Source organism: Nicotiana tomentosiformis, chromosome 5, assembly GCF_000390325.3.
Source record: "Nicotiana tomentosiformis chromosome 5, ASM39032v3, whole genome shotgun sequence".
NCBI classification, from domain to species: Eukaryota; Viridiplantae; Streptophyta; class Magnoliopsida; order Solanales; family Solanaceae; genus Nicotiana; species Nicotiana tomentosiformis.
Genome location: NC_090816.1, coordinates 40,847,822 through 40,856,377, shown reverse-complemented (window position 1 = coordinate 40,856,377; position 8,556 = coordinate 40,847,822). Strand labels below are relative to the sequence as shown.

General features: G+C 32.3%; 1 long non-coding RNA gene across 1 annotated transcript; it reads left to right on the top strand.

Annotated features, from left to right (window-relative positions):
* The first annotated feature begins 2,019 nt into the window (after positions 1–2,019).
* LOC117280857 (uncharacterized) lies at positions 2,020–4,331 on the top strand. Its single transcript, XR_011408108.1, has 2 exons — positions 2,020–2,513; positions 3,667–4,331. It is a non-coding gene; the product is annotated as an uncharacterized lncRNA (long non-coding RNA).
* The last annotated feature ends 4,225 nt before the right edge of the window (positions 4,332–8,556 follow it).

Genomic DNA, 8,556 nt, shown 5'->3' with positions numbered 1-8,556 from the left:
TTATGAATTTCCACAGAAAATGAGAAAAAGACCAAGGAAGGGAGGCTTGAAGTTCGGGGGCCAGAAAATTAAAGCTGTTCTGGTCATGTTTTTTCGGCTAATCAAATGAAATGCTCAACTGAATTTTTTTTATCTTTTTGGTGAAAAGTTATTGAAACGCTAATTTATTACCTCCATTAATAATGCGGTGAATGCTAGAAGAAGAAAAAACACAGGGAAGGTGCACCTTTGGACTAATAATTGACACTAAACATTGTAGTTCATGAGATAATAAAAAGCTCTTCTTGTAATTGAAGTGTGCCAAGTGCAAATTGAACAAATTCAAGAAAGTTTTTGTAGTATAGATGAATCTTTTAGAGTCTGTTTGGAAAGTTATCCGGTAATTAGAATTGGTATAATTACTAGGGTAGTAATTATACAGCCTAGTAATTACACAGTCTAGTAATTATAACGACATATTTGTTTGTCATAATATAATTACAGTGTAAGCGTACTGTTTTGTTGCACAAGTGTAATTTCACAGTTAGACTAAATTTTAAATGAAGTAATTATCAAAACTTATAAATTAATATAATAAAGATATGCCTATAAATAATTTTTTATAAGTATAAATGATATTAGATTTGGTATCTAAGATACACATTATTTTTTGAATATACACTAATTAGTAATCATATATTTATAACTAATATTATAAAAATAATTGATATATATTTTCCAAATTAATAATATTTAATTTAATTAATTATAAAAACTAAAAAAATACGTTTTGTAAGAACATCATGGAATGCATATTTGATAAAATAAATTAATATTCATAAATATAATGTCATAGCATTATGCAAATGTTCAAAACTAATCTATAAATTCTAACTAAAAATGAACAACATGCAATGTAAAATAACAAGCCAATACTACTAAAACAAGTAAATTGGAACCATAATTGTAACACAATTTTAAAATCCCAAAAAAGAATTAACATATTTCAAATTCCAATATAATAAAAATAAGTTCCAATACAACTTAAAATGAAAAAACATAATAAGTTTATAACCTTATTCAACAACGAAATTCTACTTTAGTGACATCACTCATTATATTCAAGTTTATTAATGAGAGTCATTATTTCTAGTATTAGGAGGTGTAGTTTCAAGAACTAGAATAATAATGCAGTTATGCTAAATAAAAAAAATAAAACAAATAAGAAATAAAATATACGAGCAATTACATGAAATCACAAGAAGTAAAGGTAGAGAAATAAAAGATATATAATGTACAAAGAAAATAAAATTAAAAAAAAAAGTAAAAATAAAATAAATAACATAATGAAAATAATAATTTATAATGAAAATAAATTAAAATTAAAATAAAAAAGAAAAGAAATTAAAACGTAACCTTGTAATTATACAGTGTAATTACCACAAATTCTCAACCCCTTAGAGAATTGAAAAGGTGTAATTGAATTCAATTACACCCAATTTCATATCGACCAAGTAATTATTTGGCCAAATAAATATGCCAAACCACGTAATTACACTCAAATTTAATTATTCAGGTGGCTTTCCAACTCTTAAGAATGATTGGATACTTGGATGTAATTATCGAGAAGTGATAATTTTAGAGAAAAGAACTTTTTGGCTGTTGGATTTAACTCCGCCTATTAAATTAGTTTTGACTTTGAAATCTCTGAACCTAAAGTACTTTTTTGGTTCCACTTGATATGACATAGTTTGGAGAGGTTAAATTCACTAATTTCCGTTATGAATTTGGATATAAAATTTCAATAATATTTTTAATAGTTAATTGTATAATAAAATTCATATTTTTAATAATTATTTAAAAAGTCACAATAATTATTTGCGATTAACTTTTCAATTAATAATCGTGTCATATAAAATGAAAAGGAGGAGTAACTAAAAGCAAAACAAGCACGAGACATTGTGGTAATAAAAATTGGAACTATGAAAATTGTTGTAACACGTGAAGTCATAACGAGTCTTTTTGTCTTCGTTGGGGCCATCTTATATTGCAACGGCTACTTTCTGTCTTCTGTTATCTTCCAACCAAAAGGCCAAAGGGTATACTGGTCGGTCAAAGCTACTTTCTCACATGAAAGTATGGGCGATCCAATGGTGATGGTGATTGAATATTTAGAGTCGTCAATGTCCAAACATCTTCTCTGCAAATTCCCCGACAACTCCGCATACGATTTCGACTATTCTCAGAGCTCCATTTAGTCCCCTTTGGTCCCTCCTCCTCCTCATATATCTTCCAACGACCATAGTCTCAGTTTGGGTCTTTCCAGAAAGTTGACGTATGAGGAAGAAGCAGCAGTCAGCGGCGCCGCTCCTTTCTGGGAAATGACGGAGAATATCAAGAGGAAGTTCTCTAGTGTTTTGTTTGATAATCTGAAAATATACCACAAGTTGAAGAAGAGAAAGAGAAAGGGCTTTGATTTTTCTCCTGCCCCGTCTTCTTCTAAGCTTCCCACCAGTACTACAACGCCAAGAAAGGTAACATATAACTATATATTTGTTGAGTTATATAGCTCCCCGTTTGGCCATAGATTTTGTATGTTTTTTCCAAATAGTTTTTTGACAAATACATGTTTGTTTATAGATTTTATCACAGATTTTGAAAACAAAATTTTTAAATCCCAAAATCAGCTCAAGACCTGCTTTTGGCCCAAAATATTGTTGTTTTGTTTTTAAACAAATTTAAAAAATTCCCCCTAACTTTTGTATTTTATAACAAAGCCCACCTTATATAAACAGAAGAAAACCTTAGCCAAAGTTGTGTCAATCTGTGGCAATCCATCGCAAAGACAAAATTTGAAGGTAATTTGCTAAAATCTATTAATGTTTGTATAAATTTTCTTCATAATTGTATGAATTTTCTTCAAATTTGTTTCGCTGGTTTTGTATGAATTTTCTTCATATTTGTTTTGCTTGATTTGCATGAGTTAATGGCTATCTCTTTTTCAGCCCATATGCTTATGCAATTTGGATGTTTGGTATTATTGGGTATTTTTGATAGCTTTTAGAACTTTTGCGCATGTTTCATGTTTTTCAAAAATAAAAAGTGAAATATGTTTTGAAAAATTATATTCAAACACATTTTTATGTTCAAACTATATTTCACCCAAATCAAATTTTTTAAAACAACTTTGAGAATCTATGATCAAACGATAGCATATTGTTTCAAATTGGGTATCAAAGGGACATGTGCTCATAAATATCTTTTGATTCCAAGAGCAAAAATAGGGGGTATATGCTAGAAAACAACACAATGGAAGCGGTCACTCAATATAGATTGATCCGAAATTTGCTCAAATGCAATACATATATACTTAATCGATTCTTCTTAATGAATAGATTTGATTGAACGGAACAGGATAGTATGAATCATATAACTATATCTCGCTGTCCTTATTGCTTTAAGGTTATAGATTGGATGTTCATATTCTTTGACAATACATAGTTCAAATATCTTTGAAATCATGTGTATTAATAATAAGTGTGATCTCATTGTTACAAAGAAATAATACGTGTAATGAACTGAATTGCATAGTCAATAAGACTAACAATGAAGCAGTGCGATTCCTGCAGTATTTCCAATTTGTAAAATCTCATGTCTAGTTAATTTACAATACATTATTTCGTGCAGCGATGGGCTAAGGTGCTGAAAGCAGCTTCTAAACATTTCAAGAAGAAGAGGAAAAAGAAAGATTCCACAGGTCATCTTAATCTTTCCAACTGTTTAAATGACAATTAATAGTCTTTCGCGCAGTTCTACATATCCATAGTGTTGTATCCAATAGTAAGTTTTACCCTTTGATGTCCTCTATAATCAGCAGACAGATATATTGCTGAGGAGGAGGGCATCTTTTGAGTTTGAGGTGGGTGCTTCACGAGTTTTTCTGCAGTCTAAGTTGTACTTTCATTAGTCCATCTGATGGCAATTTACCATTGTTGCTAGCAAAATTGTTAAATTAGCTTTACAACAATGCCCTCTGGGTCTGAGCCTGTCGCACGGGGCTTGCCTAGTGCGGTTTACATCCCTGTGTGGTTTGCAGGCTATTACACAGTGGGGTTTTATCCAGTGCGCACAGAGTGCTCACCCGAAGGGCAAAGGCTGTGATAGAGGCTGTAACGGCTGCGAATTTTCCTGGGTTCCAAAAAAAAAAAAAAAACTGATTTATTAAGTTTGACCTGATACTCTCCATATTTTCATTTTCAACCTCACAAGCTGGTTATCCTTGTTAAAGCATTGGTCATTAATTTCTTTCATGGATTCCCAATTAAGTTGCCAAGTTATTATCTGCTGCTCAATGATGCAATATTATGTCAAACTTCAAAATATATGAAATCACTCGGTTTAATTATGAATCACCAAGAAGAAGAAAAAATAGATTGGATTGGAATCCTAGTGGTTCCAATCCAACTCTTCTTTGCACCCAAGTGGTGCAATACTTTTCCTCTTCTTGTTCTAATTGGCCCATCCCTCCCTTCGAAAAAGGAAAAAAGGAAAAGAAAGCATTGAGAGAAGAGAACAGGAAACATATATTGCTCTCTAAAAACTACCCTTAAGCACTCAATCCCCTACCCCTCCCCCTTACAAAAGAAAAAAATAGACATCTTATTTTAGTATATTTTCCTTCAAAGTTGTAGATGAAATTAAAAGATATCAATCAATGCGTAGCAACTTTTTTAGACTTCAACATAGGGATGGAGTCAGGATGTGTTTCACCAGAGGGTTAACATAAAAGGCAATGAAGTATTGTGAATGGGACTGCAACACAGTATCTCGTACAAATTTTGAACTTTTTGACTATGATTTGGTGGTCTATGACGAAGAGAAGTGAGATTTTGAAAACTTTATTCAAGAGTTTGATAGTACTTTCCATTGCGTCCTTAATAAAAGTTTGTTTACGAAGATATGAACTATTCCATTTCTTGATTCCCTCAATTGGATATTTCGAAAAAAATGTTGCAAGACATGGATTAGACTTAACAATTGGACTACATTTTCCTATAGTAGCAAACAACAATAATTACGTCTCAATCTCCAATAAAGTTGAAATATATAGGTGATATGTATCATACTAAAGGAATAAGCATAAGAAAGGAAATCCTACTGAAGCCTCAATGGCGATTCTTCAAACTTATAGTTGAGGATAAAGAACTTATAAGTCTGTTTGTTCAGGCAATTCTTGATTAGTTATAAGACATAACTTTTGTGGGGGTCATACTCATATAAGCATTACGCTTATTAATTTGTGTTCTCATTTTGAAAACAATTACTAACATTTTGTACAAGTTGATTACTTAGACTAATTTGTATGAAATGTCTGTCATATTCGACTTTCATGTGTCATGCGCCTGGGACTAACAACAACATCTTGAGTGCTTGACATAAAAAAAAATAAAAAAAAATTAATCACATAAGGTTAAGTGATTAAATTGTAATGACATCTATAAAGTCTGATTATCTCATCAAAGTAGCCCGATAACGAGGTAACTACTTTGATGTGATTAATTAGAATAAGAAAATAAACCTTTTAGTTTGAAGAGTATTTTATGCTAGCAGGTACGGATTATTTTCTAGTCTTTTTGGGTTTACTTATAAATTTAAAGAAATATTGTGCATGGTTTGCCTCTACCCACAAGAAGGCCTAGAATTTACTTGATATTGATATTTACACGGTTCACTTGTTTGTACTTTATAACTTATGTATGTGCATCATGTTTTGCGGCTTTCATAGCTTTTTCTAATGCTTATTTCAATGAAAATGATTGCATTTTAATGCTTTCCGGTGACAACTATGTTGAACGGACAGAGAAAGTCTCTCATTTTATGATGCTCGAATTTGGACTTGGCACTTCGTGTGAAAGAACCACCTACTCTCGCGAAATCAAGTACACTGGAAGCTAAGACTATCACTTAAGTTTAATGTTCACAAAGTTCATATAAGCCAAAGTATTAGGGGTTCTATTCCTTATGAAGAGGCTCTCAAGTATGACTTTGGGCAGAAGTCATACGGTGCGTGAGCTCATTATGGAGATGAGAGATATTGCTGCTAAACTCAAGTCCCGTGAGGTTGATATGATTGTGTTATATCAACTTCAAGAGACTTAAGTTCAGCAGCAATATCTTTAACATTTGTAATGTGCTCATGTAGCGTATGACTTCTGTCTAAAGTCATACTTGTGAGCATCTTAATAAGTGTGTTGGTCAACTCCTTGTTAATTAGAGCGTACGAATTGAATGATTTCCGGTGACAACTATGCTGAACGGACAGAGAAAGTCTTTCTCATTTTATGATGCTCGGATTTGGACTTGGCACTTCGTGTGAAAGAACCACCACCTACTCCCACGAAATCAAGTACACTGGGAGCTAAGACTATCACTTAAGTTTAATGTTCATAAAGTTCATATAAGCCAAAGCATTAGGGGTTATATCCCTTATAAATAAGATTTCAAGTATGACTTTGGGCACAAGTCATACGGTGCGCGAGCTCATTATGGAGATGAGAGATATTGCTACTAAATTCAAGTCTCGTGAGGTTTATATGACTGTGTTATATCAACTTCAAGAGATATAAGTTTAGCAACAATATCTTTAACCTTTGTAATGTGCTCATGTAGCGTATGACTTCTGTCGAAAGTCATACTTGTGAGCATCTAAATAAGTATGTTGGCCAACTCCTTGTTAATTAGAGCGTACGAATTGAATGCTTTTCGGTGACAACTATGCTGAACGGACAGAGAAAATCTTTCTCATTTTATGATGCTCGGATTTGGACTTGGCACATCGTGTGAAAGAAGCACCTACTCCCACGAAATCATGTACGCTGGAGCTAAGACTATCACTCCCACTTAACTTTATATAAAGTTCATATAAGCCAAAGCATTAGAGGTTCTATCCCTTATGAAGAGGCTCTCAAGTATGACTTTGGGCAGAAGTCATACGGTGTGTGAGCTCATTATGGAGATGAGATATATTGCTACTAAACTCAAGTCTTGTGAGGTTGATATGACTGTGTTATATCAACTTCAAGAGACTTAAGTTCAGCAGCACTATCTTTAACCTTTATAATGTGCTCATGTAGAGTATGACTTCTGTCAAAAGTCATACTTGTGAGCATTTTAATAAGTGTGTTGGCCAACTCCTTGTTAATTAGAGCTTACGAATTGATTATCAATCATATGCATGTAAGCTTTGACCTCATCACAGAATCGCCGATGCTTTTGGCTTATGTGGGCTTCATGAGGATTAAACTAAGCAAGTGGATCGCTATCATTGCTCAAAATAAGCCTTAATCTTTGACATACTTGATTCCACGGGAGTAGTTGGTTTTTTCACACGGAGTTCCCTAAAGGAAGACTGGCTTTCTCCTTCCATTCAACATTGTTGTCAGGTAGGAATTCGAACATTCTCATTAAAAATAACAATAGGAAAAGATGCAGTAATTCATGATTTTCATGGACTTATACTACGCACGAACTAAAAAGAGTATAGAAGAGGATGGTAAAGTGCTTACTGTATTACGAATAACTCAACTGGATAAGGTAGGCTCTAATATCACATGTTAAAAATCTAAATATACAAATAAAAGGTCACATATTTGAAAAATTAAAATTGAAACTTACCTTCAGTGATAATTGTTCAAGTGGATTGATAGAAACCCTAAAATCTTCTAGGCTATGCATATTAAAGAATGCCAGGGTGGATTAACAGACGTTTATATAGTTAGGCTAAGGACCCTTAGTAATAAACTTTAACCCTTAGGACTTCTTAATAAAAAATAAGATAACCCTAAGAAGTTCATAGTTCATAGTTTTCTTCAATCAAGGAAATTATAGGATATATTTATATAGTTATAAAATATTATCTAATTGTGACTTTGGGAGTAATTATTTAATTACTTGATATATGTGAGTCTGATTTAAAGTGAAATTCTAACACTTCTTGCCGTGCCCATGTGCCAATTTACGAGCAAGTCAATCCGAACTATTGTTCAAAGTTGGAGGATATGTTTGATTTTCAAAACAAATTTGGGGGATATAAATAATTTTCACCCTTTTGCATTGGATCAAGCAACTCAAAAGTTACTATCAAGACTTGTGTGGGATGGATAATTTCCCTCCAACCTATATAGGTCATGAGTTTGAGTTCTAAACAATTAGAAGCACTTCTATATGTTCTAATTTCAGGTTTGCATACTCAAATTAATGTTTAAAGATAAATGTATATCAAAACTTTAATACTCCTAACTCAATAAAATAAAATATCAGAATATAAGATGAAAGTGGTTGGTAGAAAAACAATTAAAGGCAATTATAAGATGAAAAGTGATTGGTCAAAACGAAAAATAAAGGTTATAAACATAGAAAAACAACGGATTAATTACATGTGCCGTAGTGGATTAGCATCATATAATATAATGTAATGCATAATTGCAGAAAAACTCACATGCAATAATAAGAAAGAGAGAACAATATAAAAATTAGTGGTTTCCCGTCCATGCAGACTTACTTGAAACCATTGAACCT